Consider the following 23,827-nt stretch of genomic DNA (forward strand, 5'->3'; position numbering starts at 1 on the left):
TACTGGACAGAAGAAGCTGAGGTTTCTGCAGGAACAAAAAGGACTAGAGACTTTCCCTTTGGTGGACGGATCCCTATCGCCGTGGAGAGTCGTGCAGAAGTGTTTTCCCGCCGAAAGAACGCCAACAAGCCTTGCTAGCTGCAAATTATGCGGTTAGCGTTTTTGGACGCTGCTTTGGCCCTGGAAGGACCAGGAGGTCGCAAATTGGACCAGGAGAGAGAGGGGACGTCGAGCAAGACAAGGAGCCCTCTCAGCAGCAGGTAGCTTCTGGAGAAGTGCCAGAAACAGGCACTACAAGGATGCGTGAAACGGTGCTCACCCGAAGTCGCACAAAGGAGTCCCACGTCGCCAGAGACCAACTTAGAAAGTCGTGCAATGCAGGTTAGAGTGCCGTGGACCCAGGCTTGGCTGTGCACAAAGGATTTCTGCCGGAAGTGCACAGGGGCCGGAGTAGCTGCAAAAGTCGCGGTTCCCAGCAATGCAGCCCAGCGAGGTGAGGCAAGGACTTACCTCCACCAAACTTGGGCTGAAGAGTCACTGGACTGTGGGGGTCACTTGGACAGAGTCGCTGGATTCGAGGGACCTCGCTCGTCGTGCTGAGAGGAGACCCAAGGGACCGGTAATGCAGCTTTTTGGTGCCTGCGGTTGCAGGGGGAAGATTCCTTTGACCCACGGGAGATTTCTTCAGAGCTTCTGGTGCAGAGAGGAGGCAGACTACCCCCACAGCATGCACAAGCAGGAAAACAGTCGAGAAGGCGGCAGGATCAGCGTTACAGAGTTGCAGTAGTCGTCTTTGCTACTATGTTGCAGGTTTGCAGGCTTCCAGCGTGGTCAGCAGTCGTTTCCTTATCAGAAGGTGAAGAGAGAGATGCAGAGGAACTCGGCTGAGCAAAGTCGCGGTTCCCAGCAATGCAGCCCAGCGAGGTGAGGCAAGGACTTACCTCCACCAAACTTGGGCTGAAGAGTCACTGGACTGTGGGGGTCACTTGGACAGAGTCGCTGGATTCGAGGGACCTCGCTCGTCGTGCTGAGAGGAGACCCAAGGGACCGGTAATGCAGCTTTTTGGTGCCTGCGGTTGCAGGGGGAAGATTCCGTCGACCCACGGGAGATTTCTTCGGAGCTTCTGGTGCAGAGAGGAGGCAGACTACCCCCACAGCATGCACAAGCAGGAAAACAGTCGAGAAGGCGGCAGGATCAGCGTTACAGAGTTGCAGTAGTCGTCTTTGCTACTATGTTGCAGGTTTGCAGGCTTCCAGCGTTGTCAGCAGTCGATTCCTTGGCAGAAGGTGAAGAGAGAGATGCAGAGGAACTCGGATGAGCTCTTGCATTCGTTATCTAAAGTTTCCCCAGAGACAGAGACCCTAAATAGCCAGAAAAGAGGGTTTGGCTACCTAGGAGGGAGGATAGGCTACTAACACCTGAAGGAGCCTATCAGCAGGAGTCTCTGACGTCACCTGGTGGCACTGGCCACTCAGAGCAGTCCAGTGTGCCAGCAGCACCTCTGTTTCCAAGATGGCAGAGGTCTGGAGCACACTGGAGGAGCTCTGGACACCTCCCAGGGGAGATGCAGGTCAGGGGAGTGGTCACTCCCCTTTCCTTTGTCCAGTTTCGCGCCAGAGCAGGGCTAAGGGGTCCCCTGAACCGGTGTAGACTGGCTTATGCAGAATTGGGCACATCTGTGCCCAACAAAGCATTTCCAGAGGCTGGGGGAGGCTACTCCTCCCCTGCCTTCACACCATTTTCCAAAGGGAGAGGGTGTAACACCCTCTCTCAGAGGAAGTTCTTTGTTCTGCCATCCTGGGCCAGGCCTGGCTGGACCCCAGGAGGGCAGATGCCTGTCTGAGGGGTTGGCAGCAGCAGCAGCTGCAGTGAAACCCCAGGAAGGGCAGTTTGGCAGTACCAGGGTCTGTGCTACAGACCACTGGGATCATGGGATTGTGCCAACTATGCCAGGATGGTATAGAGGGGGCAATTCCATGATCATAGACATGTTACATGGCCATATTCGGAGTTACCATTGTGAAGCTACATATAGGTAGTGACCTATATGTAGTGCAGGGAATTGGCTCTGAACAATGTGGGGGCACCTTGGCTAGTGCCAGGGTGCCCTTACACTAAGTAACTTTGCACCTAACCTTTACCAGGTAAAGGTTAGACATATAGGTGACTTATAAGTTACTTAAGTGCAGTGTAAAATGGCTGTGAAATAACGTGGACGTTATTTCACTCAGGCTGCAGTGGCAGGCCTGTGTAAGAATTGTCAGAGCTCCCTATGGGTGGCAAAAGAAATGCTGCAGCCCATAGGGATCTCCTGGAACCCCAATACCCTGGGTACCTCAGTACCATATCCTAGGGAATTATAAGGGTGTTCCAGTAAGCCAATGTAAATTGGTAAAAATGGTCACTAGCCTGTTAGTGACAATTTGGAAAGAAATGAGAGAGCAAAACCACTGAGGTTCTGATTAGCAGAGCCTCAGTGAGACAGTTAGTCACTACACAGGTAACACATTCAGGCACACTTATGAGCACTGGGGCCCTGGGTTACCAGGGTCCCAGTGACACATACAACTAAAACAACATATATACAGTGAAAAATGGGGGTAACATGCCAGGCAAGATGGTACTTTCCTACATGCATGGGCTGGATGCTGTTGTGAGGTGGATGTCTATTGGGTGGGTGGGTGCTTGCGTTTGTGTACTTTGGGAGGAGGGGTCACAGACACACTGGGAGAGGACACAGGGGACGTGTGCATCGTTGTGGGGGTGGTGACTGCCAGTGAGGGGTGTGTTGGGATGGGCGTGCTGGTGATGGAGATAGTGGATGAGGATGTAGTGCATGCAGGTGTGAGTGGAGACGATTCTGGGAGGGAGGTGGATGATGAGGAGGAGGGGGACACAGTGGAGGCAGTGGATGTTGGTGTGTTTTGCATGGGCATGGTGCTTGTGTGAGTGCCTGTGAGATGAGGTGTGGTGCTTATGTTTGCCTGAGCCACTTTTGTGTTTTGATTTGGGTGAATGCTGGTCTGAAGGTATGCTTGGGATAGGCTGAGGTTGAAGGGATTGGGACTGGGTGGAGGAAGTTGGAGGGGGGAGGCTAGACACAGGGACAATGGCTGCCATCAGTGCTGAGGCCAGAGCCTGAAATGCTCTCTGTTGGGCCACCACACCAGAGTGAATGCCCTCAAGGTATGCATTTGTTTGCTGTAAATGCTTCTCGACACCCTGGATGGCATTCAGTATGGTTGACTACCAAACAGTGATGGATCTCAAGAGGTTAATAGCCTCCTGACTGAGGGCAGCAGGGCTGACTGGGACAGGGCCTGAGGTGCCTGGGGCGAAAGAGATGCCCACCCTCCTGGGTGAGTGGGCACGGGAAACACGCGGAGGGGCTGCTGGGAGGGTGGTGCTGGTAAGGGGGGTGGCGGCTGTACCTGTTGTTGGGGTGGGCTCAGAGGTGTCCGCCACCGCCAGGGAGCTTCCATCGGAGAAGGAGTCGCTGTCTGTGGTCTCCCCTCCTGTCCCCGCCGTGGTGCTCCCCTCGCCCTCCGTCCCACTGGTGCCTTCACCCTCGGTGGATTTGGCCTCCAGGCCCATGTGGGATGCAGCTCTCTCCGTCGCCGGTGCCTCTGCTCCTCCGCCAGGTGATGCTAATGCACACAAGGACAAGGTGACAAAACAAAAAGAGGGGGGAGACAGAGGATACACTTGGTCAATGCCAGCAACAACACCACCGTTGGCGTACACTACACACAGGGAGCAGCTGTGAGAAGGTAGCCTCTTTCTAGCCTTGTTACCCCCACTTTTGGCCTGTTTGTGAGTGTATGTCAGGGTGTTTGTCACTGTTTTCACTGTCTCACTGGGATCCTGATAGCCAGGCCTCAGTGCTCATAGTGAAAACACCATGTTTTCAGTATGGTTGTTATGTGTCACTGGGATCCTGCTAGTCAGGACCCCAGTGCTCATAGGTTTGTGGCCTATATGTATGTGTCACTGGGACCCTGTCACACAGGGCCCCAGTGCTCATAGGTGTGCATGTATATGTTCCCTGTGTGGTGCCTAACTGTCTCACTGAGGCTCTGCTAACCAGAACCTCAGTGGTTATGCTCTCTCATTACTTTCAAATTGTCACTAACAGGCTAGTGACCATTTTTACCAATTTACATTGGCTTACTGGAACACCCTTATAATTCCCTAGTATATGGTACTGAGGTACCCAGGGTATTGGGGTTCCAGGAGATCCCTATGGGCTGCAGCATTTCTTTTGCCACCCATAGGGAGCTCTGACAATTCTTACACAGGCCTGCCACTGCAGCCTGAGTGAAATAACGTCCACGTTATTTCACAGCCATTTTACACTGCACTTAAGTAACTTATAAGTCACCTATATGTCTAACCTTTACCTGGTAAAGGTTAGGTGCAAAGTTACTTAGTGTGAGGGCACCCTGGCACTAGCCAAGGTGCCCCCACATTGTTCAGAGCCAATTCACTGAACTTTGTGAGTGCGGGGACACCATTACACGCGTGCACTACATATAGGTCACTACCTATATGTAGCTTCACCATGGTAACTCCGAATATGGCCATGTAACATGTCTATGATCATGGAATTGCCCCCTCTATGCCATCCTGGCATTGTTGGTACAATTCCATGATCCCAGTGGTCTGTAGCACAGACCCTGGTACTGCCAGACTGCCCTTCCTGGGGTTTCACTGCAGCTGCTGCTGCTGCCAACCCCTCAGACAGGCAGCTGCCCTCCTGGGGTCCAGCCAGGCCTGGCCCAGGATGGCAGAACAAAGAACTTCCTCTGAGAGAGGGTGTGACACCCTCTCCCTTTGGAAAATGGTGTGAAGGCAGGGGAGGAGTAGCCTCCCCCAGCCTCTGGAAATGCTTTGTTGGGCACAGATGTGCCCAATTCTGCATAAGCCAGTCTACACCGGTTCAGGGACCCCTTAGCCCCTGCTCTGGCGCGAAACTGGACAAAGGAAAGGGGAGTGACCACTCCCCTGACCTGCACCTCCCCTGGGAGGTGTCCAGAGCTCCTCCAGTGTGCTCCAGACCTCTGCCATCTTGGAAACAGAGGTGCTGCTGGCACACTGGACTGCTCTGAGTGGCCAGTGCCACCAGGTGACGTCAGAGACTCCTGCTGATAGGCTCCTTCAGGTGTTAGTAGCCTTTCCTCTCTCCTAGGTAGCCAAACCCTCTTTTCTGGCTATTTAGGGTCTCTGTCTCTGGGGAAACTTTAGATAACGAATGCATGAGCTCAGCCGAGTTCCTCTGCATCTCCCTCTTCACCTTCTGATAAGGAATCGACCGCTGACCGCGCTGGAAGCCTGCAAACCTGCAACATAGTAGCAAAGACGACTACTGCAACTCTGTAACGCTGATCCTGCCGCCTTCTCGACTGTTTTCCTGCTTGTGCATGCTGTGGGGGTAGTCTGCCTCCTCTCTGCACCAGAAGCTCCGAAGAAATCTCCCGTGGGTCGACGGAATCGTCCCCCTGCAACCGCAGGCACCAAAAAGCTGCATGTCCGGTCCCTTGGGTCTCCTCTCAGCACGACGAGCGAGGTCCCTCGAATCCAGCGACACCGTCCAAGTGACCCCCACAGTCCAGTGACTCTTCAGCCCAAGTTTGGTGGAGGTAAGTCCTTGCCTCACCTCGCTGGGCTGCATTGCTGGGAACCGCAACTTTGCAAGCTACTCCGGCCCCTGTGCACTTCCGGCGGAAATCCTTCGTGCACAGCCAAGCCTGGGTCCACGGCACTCTAACCTGCATTGCACGACTTTCTAAGTTGGTCTCCGGCGACGTGGGACTCCTTTGTGCAACTTCGGCGAGCACTGTTTCACGCATCCTCGTAGTGCCTGTTTCTGGCACTTCTCCGGGTGCTACCTGCTTCAGTGAGGGCTCTTTGTCTTGCTCGACGTCCCCTCTCTCTGCAGGTCCAATTTGCGACCTCCTGGTCCCTCCTGGGCCCCAGCAGCGTCCAAAAACGCTAAACGCACGATTTGCGTGTAGCAAGGCTTATTGGCGTCCATCAGGCGGGAAAACACTTCTGCACGACTCTCCAAGGCGTGGGGGATCCATCCTCCAAAGGGGAAGTCTCTAGCCCTTGTCGTTCCTGCAGTATTCACAGTTCTTCAGCCTAGTAAGAGCTTCTTTGCACCAACCGCTGGCATTTCTTGGGCATCTGCCCATCTCCGAGCTGCTTGTGACTTTTGGACTTGGTCCCCTTGTTCCACAGGTACCTTCAGACAGGAATCCATCGTTGTTGCATTGCTGATTTGTGTTTTCCTTGCATTCTCCCTCTAACACGACTATTTTGTCCTTAGGGGAACTTTGGTGCACTTTGCACTCACTTTTCAGGGTCTTGGGGTGGGTTATTTTGCTAACTCTCCCTATTTTCTAATAGTCCCAGCGACCCTCTACAAGGTCACATAGGTTTGGGGTCCATTCGTGGTTCGCATTCCACTTCTGGAGTATATGGTTTGTGTTGCCCCTATCCCTATGTTTCCCCATTGCATCCTATTGTAACTATACATTGTTTGCACTGTTTTCTAAGACTATACTGCATATTTTTGCTATTGTGTATATATATCTTGTGTATATTTCCTATCCTCTCACTGAGGGTACACTCTAAGATACTTTGGCATATTGTCATAAAAATAAAGTACCTTTATTTTTAGTATAACTGTGTATTGTGTTTTCTTATGATATTGTGCATATGACACTAAGTGGTACTGTAGTAGCTTCACACGTCTCCTAGTTCAGCCTAAGCTGCTCTGCTAAGCTACCATTATCTATCAGCCTAAGCTGCTAGACACCCTATACACTAATAAGGGATAACTGGGCCTGGTGCAAGGTGCAAGTACCCCTTGGTACTCACTACAAGCCAGTCCAGCCTCCTACATTGGTTGTGCAGTGGTGGGATAAGTGCTTTGAGACTACTTACCACTCTTGTCATTGTACTTTTCATAAGAGAAAAATATACAAAACAAGGTCAGTGTATATACACATAGCCAAAAAGTTTTGCATTTCCTCTTTTCACTCTTTTCTAAGTGCTGAAAAGTACTTCTAAACTTTCAAAAAGTTCTTAAAAGTTTAAAAAGTTTTTTTCTGTCTTTCCAAAAAGTTCTGAAAACTTTTTTCTCTTTTTCTATCACTTTAACTCTCTCTAAAAAATGTCTGGCACAGGAAAAAATGTTGAACTGTCCAAACTTGCATATGATCACCTTAGCTGGAAAGGAGCAAGGAGTCTCTGCATAGAGAGAGGTTTGAGTGTAGGGAAGAATCCTTCCTTAGAACTGTTAATTAATATGCTTAGAGTACAGGATAAGGCCATAAGTGCCCAATCTGTAGAAAAAGTAGCTAATGGTTCTCAATCTGATCCAGGGACTCCCCCAGGAAAAGGTTCAGGAAAGAAACTTCTCAGCCTGCCCATTACTAGACAGTCTAGCATAGTTGGTACAGAGGTTGAATCACACCATACTGATGATGTGATCTCACATTATGCTGGTAGCCAAGCTGTTAGGGTGCCCTCTGTAAGGGACAGGTCTCCTTCTGTTCATTCCCATCATACCTCTGTATCTAGAAATGTCCCTCCCACCCACCCTGATGACAGATTGTTAGAAAGGGAGCTCAATAGATTGAGAGTGGAACAAACCAGACTGAAGCTCAAGAAGCAACAGCTGGATTTGGATAGACAGTCTTTAGAAATAGAGAGGGAAAGACAGAAAATGGGTTTAGATACCCATGGTGGCAGCAGCAGTATTCCCCATAGTCATCCTGCAAAAGAGCATGATTCCAGGAATCTGCATAAGATAGTTCCCCCTTACAAGGAGGGGGATGACATTAACAAGTGGTTTGCTGCACTTGAGAGGGCCTGTGCTGTACAGGATGTCCCTCAAAAGCAGTGGGCTGCTATCCTATGGCTATCATTTAGTGGAAAGGGTAGGGATAGACTCCTTACTGTGAAAGAAAGTGATGCCAATAATTTTACAGTTCTTAAGAATGCACTCCTGGATGGTTATGGCTTAACCACTGAACAGTACAGGATAAAGTTCAGAGAGACCAAAAAGGAGTCTTCACAAGACTGGGTTGATTTCATTGACCATTCAGTGAAGGCCTTGGAGGGGTGGTTACATGGCAGTAAAGTTACTGATTATGAAAGCCTGTATAACACAATCCTGAGAGAGCATATACTTAATAATTGTGTGTCTGATTTGTTGCACCAGTACCTGGTAGACTCTGATCTGACCTCTCCCCAAGAATTGGGAAAGAAGGCAGACAAATGGGTCAGAACAAGGGTGAACAGAAAAGTTCATACAGGGGGTGACAAAGATGGCAATAAGAAGAAAGATGGTGAAAAATCTCAAGATAAGCATGGGGATAAGGGTAAAACCAAAGATCCCACTTCAAATCTTAAACACTCTTCAGAGGGTGGGGATAAAACAAATTCTTCCTCTTCTTCCCAACCTGCACACATTAAAAAGCCTTGGTGCTTTGTGTGTAAAAATAGAGGCCATAGGCCAGGGGATAAGTCCTGTCCAGGTAAACCCCCTGAGCCTACCACCACTAATACATCAAGCTCTAGTGCCCCTAGCAGTAGTGGTACTAGTGGTGGGACTGCTGGCAACAGTCAAGCAAAGGGTGTAGTTGGGTTCACTTATGGGTCCATAGTGGAAACTGATGTAATCAGTCCCAAGACAGTTTCTGTCACACCTAGTGGCATTGGCCTTGCCACACTGGCTGCTTGTCCCCTTACAATGGATAAGTACAGGCAGACAGTTTCAATAAATGGTGTTGAGGCCTTGGCCTACAGGGACACAGGTGCCAGTTTCACTTTGGTGACTGAAAACCTAGTGCCTCCTGAACAACACATCATTGGACAACAATATAAGATTATTGATGTCCATAACTCCACTAAGTTTCTTCCCTTAGCTATAATTCAGTTTAGTTGGGGTGGAGTTACTGGCCCTAAGCAGGTGGTGGTATCACCTAGCTTACCTGTAGACTGTCTCTTAGGTAATGACCTAGAGGCCTCAGGTTGGGCTGATGTAGAGTTTTATGCCCATGCAGCCATGCTGGGCATCCCTGAGGAATTGTTCCCTCTCATTTCAAGTGAAATGAAAAAGCAAAGGAGAGAAGGCCTGAAAACTCAGGATCCCTCTCCATCAACAGGTAAAAAGGGTATCACAGTATCCCCTAACCACCCTACCATTCAGGATACTATTCCTGTGGTGGGAGAAACCTCTCCTGGGGTGGCACCTGTTCCAAGGGAATCATCAGCTGGCAAAGCTAGACTCCCTGAGGTGGAAGTACCTCTCTGTGGGATAACTAACATTGGTGAGAAAAACAGCACCATTTTAGTTAACATGGAGCATCCCTCCAACCCTCCCAGAGAAACTTTAGTGCAGAAACCCTGCACTACCTCACAACACTTAGGACAGCATCCCTGCCCTAGTGTGGAGCTCATAGGACAGCATCCCTGCCCTGCTCCAACTCAAGAGAAACAGCATCCCTGTTCTCTCTTCCAGCCAGATGGACAAAGTTTTTGCCCAGCTATGGCTTTTCTGAGACAGCATCCCTGTCTGGCATTTCCATCACTACAAATAGGTTCAGTGGACAATTCCCACTGCTCTAAACTAAAACTTACTGATAGAAACTCTGAAAATACATCTTCACATTGTTGCTTAGCTAAAAAACTTCAAACAGGGTGGTTTACATCCCCACAGGGAAGTAACCATATAGTGGATGATAAAGGGAGTAACCAGTCTATTGCAGAGCTACTCTCTACTTATCACCACTTAGACAATAAAGTCTCAACTGGCCAAGGTTAGCCTTATTGTCCTTCGTTTGGGGGGGGGTTGTGTGAGAAGGTAGCCTCTTTCTAGCCTTGTTACCCCCACTTTTGGCCTGTTTGTGAGTGTATGTCAGGGTGTTTGTCACTGTTTTCACTGTCTCACTGGGATCCTGATAGCCAGGCCTCAGTGCTCATAGTGAAAACACCATGTTTTCAGTATGGTTGTTATGTGTCACTGGGATCCTGCTAGTCAGGACCCCAGTGCTCATAGGTTTGTGGCCTATATGTATGTGTCACTGGGACCCTGTCACACAGGGCCCCAGTGCTCATAGGTGTGCATGTATATGTTCCCTGTGTGGTGCCTAACTGTCTCACTGAGGCTCTGCTAACCAGAACCTCAGTGGTTATGCTCTCTCATTACTTTCAAATTGTCACTAACAGGCTAGTGACCATTTTTACCAATTTACATTGGCTTACTGGAACACCCTTATAATTCCCTAGTATATGGTACTGAGGTACCCAGGGTATTGGGGTTCCAGGAGATCCCTATGGGCTGCAGCATTTCTTTTGCCACCCATAGGGAGCTCTGACAATTCTTACACAGGCCTGCCACTGCAGCCTGAGTGAAATAACGTCCACGTTATTTCACAGCCATTTTACACTGCACTTAAGTAACTTATAAGTCACCTATATGTCTAACCTTTACCTGGTAAAGGTTAGGTGCAAAGTTACTTAGTGTGAGGGCACCCTGGCACTAGCCAAGGTGCCCCCACATTGTTCAGAGCCAATTCACTGAACTTTGTGAGTGCGGGGACACCATTACACGCGTGCACTACATATAGGTCACTACCTATATGTAGCTTCACCATGGTAACTCCGAATATGGCCATGTAACATGTCTATGATCATGGAATTGCCCCCTCTATGCCATCCTGGCATTGTTGGTACAATTCCATGATCCCAGTGGTCTGTAGCACAGACCCTGGTACTGCCAGACTGCCCTTCCTGGGGTTTCACTGCAGCTGCTGCTGCTGCCAACCCCTCAGACAGGCAGCTGCCCTCCTGGGGTCCAGCCAGGCCTGGCCCAGGATGGCAGAACAAAGAACTTCCTCTGAGAGAGGGTGTGACACCCTCTCCCTTTGGAAAATGGTGTGAAGGCAGGGGAGGAGTAGCCTCCCCCAGCCTCTGGAAATGCTTTGTTGGGCACAGATGTGCCCAATTCTGCATAAGCCAGTCTACACCGGTTCAGGGACCCCTTAGCCCCTGCTCTGGCGCGAAACTGGACAAAGGAAAGGGGAGTGACCACTCCCCTGACCTGCACCTCCCCTGGGAGGTGTCCAGAGCTCCTCCAGTGTGCTCCAGACCTCTGCCATCTTGGAAACAGAGGTGCTGCTGGCACACTGGACTGCTCTGAGTGGCCAGTGCCACCAGGTGACGTCAGAGACTCCTGCTGATAGGCTCCTTCAGGTGTTAGTAGCCTTTCCTCTCTCCTAGGTAGCCAAACCCTCTTTTCTGGCTATTTAGGGTCTCTGTCTCTGGGGAAACTTTAGATAACGAATGCATGAGCTCAGCCGAGTTCCTCTGCATCTCCCTCTTCACCTTCTGATAAGGAATCGACCGCTGACCGCGCTGGAAGCCTGCAAACCTGCAACATAGTAGCAAAGACGACTACTGCAACTCTGTAACGCTGATCCTGCCGCCTTCTCGACTGTTTTCCTGCTTGTGCATGCTGTGGGGGTAGTCTGCCTCCTCTCTGCACCAGAAGCTCCGAAGAAATCTCCCGTGGGTCGACGGAATCGTCCCCCTGCAACCGCAGGCACCAAAAAGCTGCATGTCCGGTCCCTTGGGTCTCCTCTCAGCACGACGAGCGAGGTCCCTCGAATCCAGCGACACCGTCCAAGTGACCCCCACAGTCCAGTGACTCTTCAGCCCAAGTTTGGTGGAGGTAAGTCCTTGCCTCACCTCGCTGGGCTGCATTGCTGGGAACCGCAACTTTGCAAGCTACTCCGGCCCCTGTGCACTTCCGGCGGAAATCCTTCGTGCACAGCCAAGCCTGGGTCCACGGCACTCTAACCTGCATTGCACGACTTTCTAAGTTGGTCTCCGGCGACGTGGGACTCCTTTGTGCAACTTCGGCGAGCACTGTTTCACGCATCCTCGTAGTGCCTGTTTCTGGCACTTCTCCGGGTGCTACCTGCTTCAGTGAGGGCTCTTTGTCTTGCTCGACGTCCCCTCTCTCTGCAGGTCCAATTTGCGACCTCCTGGTCCCTCCTGGGCCCCAGCAGCGTCCAAAAACGCTAAACGCACGATTTGCGTGTAGCAAGGCTTGTTGGCGTCCATCCGGCGGGAAAACACTTCTGCACGACTCTCCAAGGCGTGGGGGATCCATCCTCCAAAGGGGAAGTCTCTAGCCCTTGTCGTTCCTGCAGTATTCACAGTTCTTCAGCCTAGTAAGAGCTTCTTTGCACCAACCGCTGGCATTTCTTGGGCATCTGCCCATCTCCGAGCTGCTTGTGACTTTTGGACTTGGTCCCCTTGTTCCACAGGTACCTTCAGACAGGAATCCATCGTTGTTGCATTGCTGATTTGTGTTTTCCTTGCATTCTCCCTCTAACACGACTATTTTGTCCTTAGGGGAACTTTGGTGCACTTTGTACTCACTTTTCAGGGTCTTGGGGTGGGTTATTTTGCTAACTCTCCCTATTTTCTAATAGTCCCAGCGACCCTCTACAAGGTCACATAGGTTTGGGGTCCATTCGTGGTTCGCATTCCACTTCTGGAGTATATGGTTTGTGTTGCCCCTATCCCTATGTTTCCCCATTGCATCCTATTGTAACTATACATTGTTTGCACTGTTTTCTAAGACTATACTGCATATTTTTGCTATTGTGTATATATATCTTGTGTATATTTCCTATCCTCTCACTGAGGGTACACTCTAAGATACTTTGGCATATTGTCATAAAAATAAAGTACCTTTATTTTTAGTATAACTGTGTATTGTGTTTTCTTATGATATTGTGCATATGACACTAAGTGGTACTGTAGTAGCTTCACACGTCTCCTAGTTCAGCCTAAGCTGCTCTGCTAAGCTACCATTATCTATCAGCCTAAGCTGCTAGACACCCTATACACTAATAAGGGATAACTGGGCCTGGTGCAAGGTGCAAGTACCCCTTGGTACTCACTACAAGCCAGTCCAGCCTCCTACAGCAGCCCTAAGCTCTAGGCCATGCCCAACCATTTACTAAGACAGTCACCAGCCCATGGGGTACAATGCCTAACGCCAGCATCTGCACACCAGAAACCCACAGGACCCTGCCCAGTAGTAGATGGCCACTTACACTATTGAGGTAGGAGTGGTCCAGAGCCTGCCCAACAAGGGACATACCCTGCCATGTTTGCTCTGGCCTAGGGGCCCCCACAGCCCACATTCCCCACCCAGGTGACACCTTAACGCGCGCCAAGTCATGATTCTGACTCTGTACTCACCCCCTTGTGGCTGCTGTGATGCCCTCAAGCACCTATCTATCTCCGGATAGGCTACCGCCAGGATGCGAAACATTAGGGGGATCATGGTGTGACGTGCACCCCTTCCACGTTGGGAGGCTGGCCCCAGCTGGGCCTCCGCCATCTTCTTTGACCAGCGACGCGGGTCCTCCTGTTTCTTGCGGCAGTGGGTGCTCCGCCTGTGAAAGACCACCAGGGTCCGCACCTCCTTAGCGATGGCATGCCAAATACCCTTTTTCTGGTGGGCGCTGACCTGGAGGGAAAAGACAGCAGAAAAGGAAATTACTCACCCATCCGGACTGTCATACTTATTGCCCACCAGTTCCCACTCATGCCCTGATGCACATATACTGACCACCTTACATGCTGCACTCTGGCCAGGACGCCTAAGCATCCCCCAACATGTGCCTTACATCCACAGAACTCCACACATTCATGGCCCATGCATCATGCTCACAGTGTACTCACTTGTTTGTCTGGAGGACCGTAGAGTAATGTGTACTGGGGTAGGACTCCATCCACCAGTTTCTCCCACCATTGTCCCTTCCAGACACAGGTCACAGCAGCACTTGCAGTGTAGGGTCTCTCCTGTTGAAGGTCAGGTAGCAAGTGAGTGAATAGTTAGAAAATGTCAGTCACACCTGCAGCGGTGCGTACCGTCACCGACGGCGTACATCGCCACTGGCTCCTAGAACCCATAGGGCCCAATAATAACCAATGGGAAGTTGCGCGGCGGTCATCGACTGCCTACCGCGATGGCGCACAACGCCAGCACAATTACCTTCTTTCCACCTGTCCCTCCTCACAGGTCAGGCAGCTGCCATTTCAGGGGGGCACAGGGCATGGCACCTAACTGCGTCACGGCAGACATTGGCACATCAACTGATTCTCAAGTTCACATACTGCTTCTGTGAAGTAAATTATTCAACATTAGTGCAAAAGATGTGGAAATATGACCCTCTGCTCACCGTTCTCTTCCATAGGCTTCTACCGCTGAGGCAGCATATGAGATAGCGGCATCCTCCGGTGTATAGACCCCTGGTGGACCTTGCGACAATGGAGGACAGACACATTATCATCACATACAGACTTGACTGTGCCACAATCCGAGAACTGTGTGCCCAATTGGAGCCAGACCTGATGTCAGCTATCCGCCAGCCCACAGGAATCTCCCCTCTAGTGCAGGTCCTGTCAGTGCTCCATTTCCTGGCAAGTGGTTCCTTCCAAACAATAGTGGCCATGGCATCAGGGATGTCTCAGCCAATGTTCTCCAATGTGTTGACCAGAGTGTTGTCTGCCCTGCTGAAACACAAGCTCAGCTACATCGTGTTCCCCAAGGTGGAGGATTGGGCACAGTGAAGGCTGACTTTTATGCCCTGGGACATATCCCCAACATCATTGGCACCATTGATGGTACCCATGTAGCATTTACCCCCCCCCCCCCGGAGAAATGAACAGGTTTATAGGAATAGAAAAGGCTATCACTCGATGAATGCTCAGATGGTGTGTTTGGCAGACCAGTACATCTCCCATGCGAATGCCAAATATCCTGGCTCCGTTCATGACGCCTTTATCTTCAGGAATAGCAGCATCCCAAATGTGATGGGCCAACTCCAGAGGCACCGGGTGTGGCTAATAGGTGAGCCAAAGGTCCCCACGCAGTATATGTTGATATCTGTGTATGGGATTGCCCCTAAGGGTTAGTGTGTGTCAAATAGTTGTTACCTATATTTACAGGTGACTCTGGTTACCCCAACCTCTCATGGCTACTGACCCCAGTGAGGAATACCAGGACAAGGGCAAAGGAACGTTACAATGAGGCACATGGGTGTACAAGGAGGATTATAGAAAGAACATTTGGCCTCCTCAAGGCCAGGTTCTGACAGGTGGCTTTTCTGCAGGAGGATGTGCCTGGAGATGGTCTTGTGGCAGCGGTGGAGCCTGTGGACAGTGAGGAAGAGGAGGCAGAGGAAGAAGATGTTGACAACAGAATAAATATAATACAGCAGTGACACACAGGTAAGACACTGTAACTCCACTTAACATTTAAGTAATCTGTTGGACAATGTACAAGGCAGCCTCTTACCCTATATCTATGGCCACTGACTGTTCCCTTTGGATTTTCTATTTTCAGATCTCTGTGCCCCATTCAGGCTCCTGCTATATGTACTGCTGCCCACCAAAGATCATCCTGTAGCATATTTCACTGTACATATACGTTGCAATGCTTTGATAATGTTGTACTAATACATTTGTGAATCATTAGACTGACTACAGATTGGTATTTGTTTCAAGGGTGTTTATTTAGGTGCTAATAAGAAGAGGTGTATGTGCTAGGAGCTGGTGTGATGGTGGAGGAAAGTCCAGGGTAGAGTCCAGTCTCTTGGTATCACAGGTGCATTGTCCAAGGGTACATAGGAAGGGGAGCAATGGCAGTTCAAGGTGGACAGGGTAACAGAGTGGGACAGAAGGGTGACTATCAGGAGAGTCCTATTTCCTGGTGGGGGTCTTGGCAATGTTCTCTGTCTTTGGCCTGGATCACAGGGACCGTTTGCGGGATGGTTCTCCTTCTGCAGGGGGTGGGATGCTGGTGGCCTGTTGGTTCTGTGGTGGGGCTTCCTGTCCACTAGCGCCAGCGGAGGTGGAAGGCTGTTCCTCAGTTTGGCTAGTGTCAGGTGCCCTCCCTCATGGTCTTGCCCATATCAGCCAGCACCCCTGTAATGGTGATCAGGATGGTGTATATTTTTGTTAGGTCATCCCTGATCCCCAGGTAGTGTCCCTCCTGCAGCCGCTGGGTCTCCTGCAAATTGGCCAGTATCTGGGCCATGGTCTCCTGGGAATGGTGGTATTCTCCCAGGATGTTTGAGAGTGCCTCGTAGAGAGTGGGTTCCCTGGGCCTGTCCTCCCCCTGTCGCACAGCAGTCCTCCCAGATTCCCTGTTGTCCTGTGCCTCTGTCCCCTAAACCGTGTGCCCACTGACACTGACCCCAGGTCCCTTATCGTCCTGGGTTTGTGGGGTTGCCGGGGGTCCCTGTAGTGGTGGACACACTGCTGATTGACGTGTCCTGGGGACAGTGGCATGGGCCCGCTGGGTGGGTGCTGTGGTGATGCTGATGTTTCCTGAGGAGGGAGGCTCTGCGGTGGGTTGGGACCGTGGCAGGGAAACCGACTGTCCAGAGGCCCATGATGGGGCAGGTTGGTCATCGTGATCCAGGCATGCAGAGCTGCTGTCATCACTGTGGGCCTCTTCAGGGGGGGGACTGGATGTAGCTGGCACCTCCTCTCCGGTGACGTTGAGTAGGGGTCCTGTTGGGATGCAAGTGCATTGTTAATGTATCTGCGTGGGCCATATTGTGCATGGGTGTATTTCCATCTATGATTGTGATTTCCCTGTCGGCTTCCCCTTGTGTGAGTGGTGATTTTGTGGGCTGGGTGAGTCTCTCTACTGTGCATGCTGTGGTGATGGGTGTCCATGCAGGTCTGTGATGAGGGTCCATGCATTGGGGCGGCATGCAGGGCTTGGTATTGGGATGGGTGGGTTGTGATAGTGGGGTATATGTGAGGTGTTGAAGTGATGGGGGTGAGAGTAGGGGTAGGAGTTTGTGATGGCATGCAGGTAGGGTGGGGGGAAGAAGTAGTAAAGATTTGACTTACCAGAGTCCAGTCCTCCTGCTACTCCTGAGAGGCCCTCAGGATGCATGATCGCCAAGACTTGCTCCCCTTTATGTTGTAAGTTGTGGGGAAGAAGGTGGGGGTCCACCGCCAGTCCTCTGTACAGCAATCTGGCGTCTTGCTACCATGGAACGCACCTTCCCCCGTAGGTCATTCCACCTCTTCCTGATGTCATCCCTGGTTCTTGGGTGCTGTCCCACGGTGTTGACCCTGTCCACTATTCTCCGCCATAGCTCCAGCTTTCTTGCAATGGACGTCTGCTGCACCTGTGATCGGAATAGCTGTGGCTCTACCCGGATGATTTCCTCCACTATGGCCCTTACCTCCTCAGAAAACCTGGGGTGTTTTTGGGGTGCCATGGTTGTGGTGCGAGTGATATGTGTGAGGATGTGTGGGGTGATGTGTAGGGTGATGTGATGTGTTGTGGTGTATGCTGTGATGTGCGTAAATGGTGTATGGGTGATGGTGTTCTGTGCTTCTGATTGAGTGGATGCTCCTTGCTTGTCTCTCTCTGCTTGCTATTTTTTTTTCGCTGTAAGGGGTTGTGGGTGGGTGTTTTATATTGGGTTGGGTGTGTGGGTGTGGTGTGTGTATGTGTGTCTGGTGTGTGTAGTTTGAATTGTCCAAAGTGGTGTGGTTATGTAAGTGTGTGTGTATTTCGAGTGCGGCGGTATGTACCGGGAAGGGTTTACCGCGATTGAAAGACTGCCTGGTGATATGTGGGTCGTGATACTGTGTGCGTATTCCTGTTGGCATAACGGTGTGGGTTTTGCTATTGCCAGTTTATCACTGACCTTTGGCCTGGCGGACGTGTGTGGGTGTCTGTATAGTGGCAGATTTCTATGTGTGGGTCATAATACCCGTGACGGATTACTGCCATGGTCACGGTATGTTGGCAGCCGTCAACACAGCGGTAGGCAGCATTTACTGCCAGGGTTATAATGAAGGCCATAGTGCCTACACATTGGCTAATGAAATAAAGGAGTGGGTTGAAAGCTGTGATCTGTGCAGGGAACCTGAGAGATGTTTGATAGTAGGCAGCTAAGAGATGAGGGTCGTTGAGTGATGCAAGAGGTGTATGGATGTAAATCTGTGTTGATTGCATTGGCCCCAAGTATTATTTGTCTGGAAGCAAACCTTTTTTTTCTGATTGTAATGAGAGACGTGTTCTCAAGGTGGATTGTGGTTGAGTTTGTGAGAAACAGCACCACAGAAAGTGTCATTAGGCTTGTTAAGCAAATATTCAGGGGAGAAGGTTTTCCGGGCATTATTGTAGCAGAGAATGGAATTGAACAACCTTCCAAGGAAATGCAAGGTTTTTTCAAAGGGCAGGGGATTGGGCATATTCACACATCTTTATATAATCCTCAAGGAAATGATTTGGTGCATAGGGCAAATCATGTCTATTCAGATGGCGGTGAGTGGTAGTAAAGAGGAGAAGGATGCTTTGGAGGAAATTATTTGGGCTGATAATTCAACTTTGAATGGTGCTGCCGGGGGATTCGGGCCCCAATATTTTAATGTACACAAATATTTTGATGACCTTAGATTTGCTTCCAGCACCCTTGATCTATCGATAAGAGTCACCACCCTCCTTGACAACAAGCCCATAAACTCAATTTAGCAGACCAATAAAAATAGTGACAGGGACCACTCAACAACTGAATTCTATATATTTGAAAATTTAATGAAAAATATTCAGTTTTATTACAAATCTCAAAATCACATTACAGAGAAATACAAAATATTTGCCATGAAGGCTCATGGCATAGTGAGAAATCAGAATTATCCTAAGTACCAATAAGCAGCAAACAGTCATAAAAAGAACAGAGAGTCTGGAAAAAAAGGGAAATGATCTGGCTCAACTCAAAACCAAATAGTTTGTATACCAATTTTATGAGGCAGTAATAAGAAATAACAGTAAATTTAGCATGGCATGACTAGTGATAACACAAACTGGATAAATAATTATAACATTAACCTGTTTCTAAGATAGAGGAAATCTTCCATTAGCTTCCACAGCACCAGCACAATCCAGAGATGGACAACACAATATAAAACATTTTCAAATAAAAGACTTATACAACAGTGCACTAGCACACCTACACTGGAACTTCCAGCAAAAGTCTCCTTCAGAAAGTTACGTTATGAGCACAAAGAAAGTTTCATTCACAATGTATAGTCTTTCAGGAAAGGAACACATTTTGTCACAGTAACCTGTGCTCTGCAAACACTGTGAGGAGAGAAAACACACGGGGGACATTAATTTGAAAGGGTAATGAGCTGAAGAAGGATGATAAAACAACAGATGGCATCCATTTTAATAAAATGATATCCCTACAAAATGTGGGATAACTAAACTACATTCCTAACACACTTCTAAACCTTCAAATAAAGTAGTTTCAAGTGCAACATTTTGAATTCATTAATTATAGCTATATTCATTATAAGAAATACTAGTATTAAAATGAATTGTCACCCAAAATTGCACATTTAGAAAAAGTTCTAGCACTACTAGTGAGTTACCTTTTGTGAAGATGAGAGAAAGGTCCCTAGAACAGATTTAGCACCACAGTGGATGGAGGAGAGTGGACTATTGGGTGTGAAGAGAGAGTTGTTGAAAGTAAGACATATTTTAGAAGGTGATTTTTGAAAATCAAGTTGGGGAGGAAGAATGATGGAGAAAATAAATTTTTTGGTCCCATGGACATAAAATCTGTACATAATTGGAATGTGTGTTAAAAAACGGGGAATAGGAAAGTGGCATGATATTGTAAAAAATGAAGTTGTTGGGAATGAAAAAAACCACAATTGCCACCTGAGAGAAGGTAGTGATGTCTTCAGTAATGGTTGCAGTGGTTTCATGTTGATGGATGATACAGAAAGGAGGCAGCGTAGTGGCATTATAGTATGTGACGAGAATGGAATGATAAGTAGTGATGGGTAGGTGTAGGACAAATATTATACCAGAGTAATAGGAGTAATGTCAGTAATTAAGCATTACATTTGTGAAGTCAAATTTTGAAATTATCAAAATTATGTGATTACACCATCTTAAGTAATTACGAGTAATGTGGATAAAAAAATCTACCACAGGAACAACGAAATAAGGGCCAGATTTATCAAGGGCTTGTGTTGCCCTTGTGTCGTGCAAGGGGACGCATGGTAACACAAGCCCTTAAGTTAGATTTACTATGCCATGCATAGTGACGTTGTGTGACTCTGCATGGCATCGTAACTCTGGAGTGACACAAGGCAGTGCGTCCCTTCCTGCACAAAATCAATCCTGTCTGCAATACATGCACCCATACATCATGGCGCAGTGGTGCCTGCATTGGCACCTGCCAGCCACAAGTGCGCCAGTGCAGAACAAGGAACCAGCAATATGCCATATCTTAGTAGATATGGTGCATTCCTGTTCTGTACATTTGACACAACTAACAGCAGCGCAGAAAGTTGTCTTGCTGCTTTGCGCTGCATCAAATGTTAGCAAATCTGGCCATTTGAGAGAGCAAGCTGCTACTGTCTACTTCTGTTCTTGTGCTGTAGCATTTAGTGCTATTTTTTAGGACAAAATGCATCCTTCGGCCCATTGTGGATGCAAGGGTGCACTTAGAATATAGCAGTAAATGCTGAATCACGATTGTCACTCACTTACGCAGAATTACATGTAATTTTAAAGTGAATTATGAGAAATTAGGCTAGAGAGACTAACACCACTTAATTCTGCACCTAGTGATGGGTGAGAAAGCTACAAAGAATTGTCAGGGCAGCAAATGATTTGCATGGGGAAGCTCGCAGGGAATGTAACTTGCTGGCCCTGTTTTATAAATATGCCATGAACTTACTTAACATTAGTAAATAACAAGTTTGCACTAACCTTTGGTTTCCCTTAAGTTTTGTTCATGTTAAGATCTTGCATGATGTGTGTTCCAGCTTATGCACTTACTTATTCAAATGAGTCTCAAAAACATAAACAGAATGACTAAAGGTGAGTTAAAACGTCAAATTAGGTTAAAGCACACCAACATGAGAAATAACAAAAACTCATCAGCAGCAATACAGAAGATAAGAAACAATATTTGGTGCACAAAATCCAAGCTTTTGATTCTCCTGTCTAACCATAGAATCTATAGAAGTTTAAATACTCTAATTGACATGAACGTACTACCACCACTGACAATTTTAACCTGTGTATGGAACTATCATCTCACCCCTAGTGAAGACACAGGGACACCTGTATCACAAGTCACAATGCTAGGGAGGGCACACTGTACTGCAAATCCCAAAACATACTGCTGACAACTGGTTAGCAGCCAAACACTCGTTCAGCCAAGGAAACAATACAATGTAGATGGTACATCCTACTAGAGTAGGATGTGACATAATAACACAAAAGAGTCACAGACAACACAAGACAACTACTGCCATGAAAGGTGATTTCAATGGGGCTAGCTACATCAACATGATCCCATTCATTTTCTCTTGCAGCTGATCAGGGGTATGGCATCCAGCAATGGATAATGACACCTATTGGCAACCCGAGTACTGCAGCAGAGCGTGCCTACAATGACGCACATAGGAGGACACACACCATAGTCGAGAGGACCTTCGGCATCCTCAAGTCGAGGTTCCGGTGCCTTGACATCACTGGTGGTAGCCTCCTATATTCCCCGGAAATGGTCTGTAAGATCATCCTAACATGTGCTATTCTGCACAACATTTGCATAAAAAGGAACATTCCCCTCCTGGAACCCGAGCCACACATGCCTGAAGAGGAGGAAGAGGATGATGGTGGCCTGCAACATGAGGGGGAACAACAAAACACGGCCGCTGGTCTACGTAGGCGGCAACATATCGTGAACAATTTCTTTTAAATATAATCACCATCACCACTTTATGAACTAATTTAAATAAACACCTATAATAATCACCATATCATGGTTTGGCTATTCATTTTTGCACACCTCTAACTATCAGATTAAGGCCCTCATTACATCATTGGCGGTAAAAGCCGGTTACCGCCGTTGTAGGAAAGTACCATCTTGCCTGGCATGTTACCCCCATTTTTCACTGTATATATGTTGTTTTAGTTGTATGTGTCACTGGGACCCTGTCACACAGGGCCCCAGTGCTCATAGGTGTGCATGTATATGTTCCCTGTGTGGTGCCTAACTGTCTCACTGAGGCTCTGCTAACCAGAATCTCAGTGGTTATGCTCTCTCATTACTTTCAAATTGTCACTAACAGGCTAGTGACCAATTTTACCAATTTACATTGGCTTACTGGAACACCCTTATAATTCCCTAGTATATGGTACTGAGGTACCCAGGGTATTGGGGTTCCAGGAGATCCCTATGGGCTGCAGCATTTCTTTTGCCACCCATAGGGAGCTCTGACAATTCTTACACAGGCCTGCCACTGCAGCCTGAGTGAAATAACGTCCACGTAATTTCACAGCCATTTTACACTGCACTTAAGTAACTTATAAGTCACCTATATGTCTAACCTTTACCTGGTAAAGGTTAGGTGCAAAGTTACTTAGTGTGAGGGCACCCTGGCACTAGCCAAGGTGCCCCCACATTGTTCAGAGCCAATTCCCTGAACTTTGTGAGTGCGGGGACACCATTACACGCGTGCACTACATATAGGTCACTACCTATATGTAGCTTCACAATGGTAACTCCGAATATGGCCATGTAACATGTCTATGATCATGGAATTGCCCCCTCTATGCCATCCTGGCATAGTTGGCACAATCCCATGATCCCAGTGGTCTGTAGCACAGACCCTGGTACTGCCAAACTGCCCTTCCTGGGGTTTCACTGCAGCTGCTGCTGCTGCCAACCCCTCAGACAGGCATCTGCCCTCCTGGGGTCCAGCCAGGCCTGGCCCAGGATGGCAGAACAAAGAACTTCCTCTGAGAGAGGGTGTGACACCCTCTCCCTTTGGAAAATGGTGTGAAGGCAGGGGAGGAGTAGCCTCCCCCAGCCTCTGGAAATGCTTTGTTGGGCACAGATGTGCCCAATTCTGCATAAGCCAGTCTACACCGGTTCAGGGACCCCTTAGCCCCTGCTCTGGCGCGAAACTGGACAAAGGAAAGGGTAGTGACCACTCCCCTGACCTGCACCTCCCCTGGGAGGTGTCCAGAGCTCCTCCAGTGTGCTCCAGACCTCTGCCATCTTGGAAACAGAGGTGCTGCTGGCACACTGGACTGCTCTGAGTGGCCAGTGCCACCAGGTGACGTCAGAGACTCCTTCTGATAGGCTCCTTCAGGTGTTAGTAGCCTATCCTCTCTCCTAGGTAGCCAAACCCTCTTTTCTGGCTATTTAGGGTCTCTGTCTCTGGGGAAACTTCAGATAACGAATGCATGAGCTCAGCCGAGTTCCTCTGCATCTCTCTCTTCACCTTCTGATAAGGAAACGACTGCTGACCACGCTGGAAGCCTGCAAACCTGCAACATAGTAGCAAAGACGACTACTGCAACTCTGTAACGCTGATCCTGCCGCCTTCTCGACTGTTTTCCTGCTTGTGCATGCTGTGGGGGTAGTCTGCCTCCTCTCTGCACCAGAAGCTCTGAAGAAATCTCCCGTGGGTCGAAGGAATCTTCCCCCTGCAACCGCAGGCACCAAAAAGCTGCATTACCGGTCCCTTGGGTCTCCTCTCAGCACGACGAGCGAGGTCCCTCGAATCCAGCGACTCTGTCCAAGTGACCCCCACAGTCCAGTGACTCTTCAGCCCAAGTTTGGTGGAGGTAAGTCCTTGCCTCACCTCGCTGGGCTGCATTGCTGGGAACCGCGACTTTGCAGCTACTCCGGCCCCTGTGCACTTCCGGCGGAAATCCTT

This window comes from Pleurodeles waltl, chromosome 10 (genome assembly GCF_031143425.1).
Source record: "Pleurodeles waltl isolate 20211129_DDA chromosome 10, aPleWal1.hap1.20221129, whole genome shotgun sequence".
Classification (NCBI taxonomy): Eukaryota; Metazoa; Chordata; class Amphibia; order Caudata; family Salamandridae; genus Pleurodeles; species Pleurodeles waltl.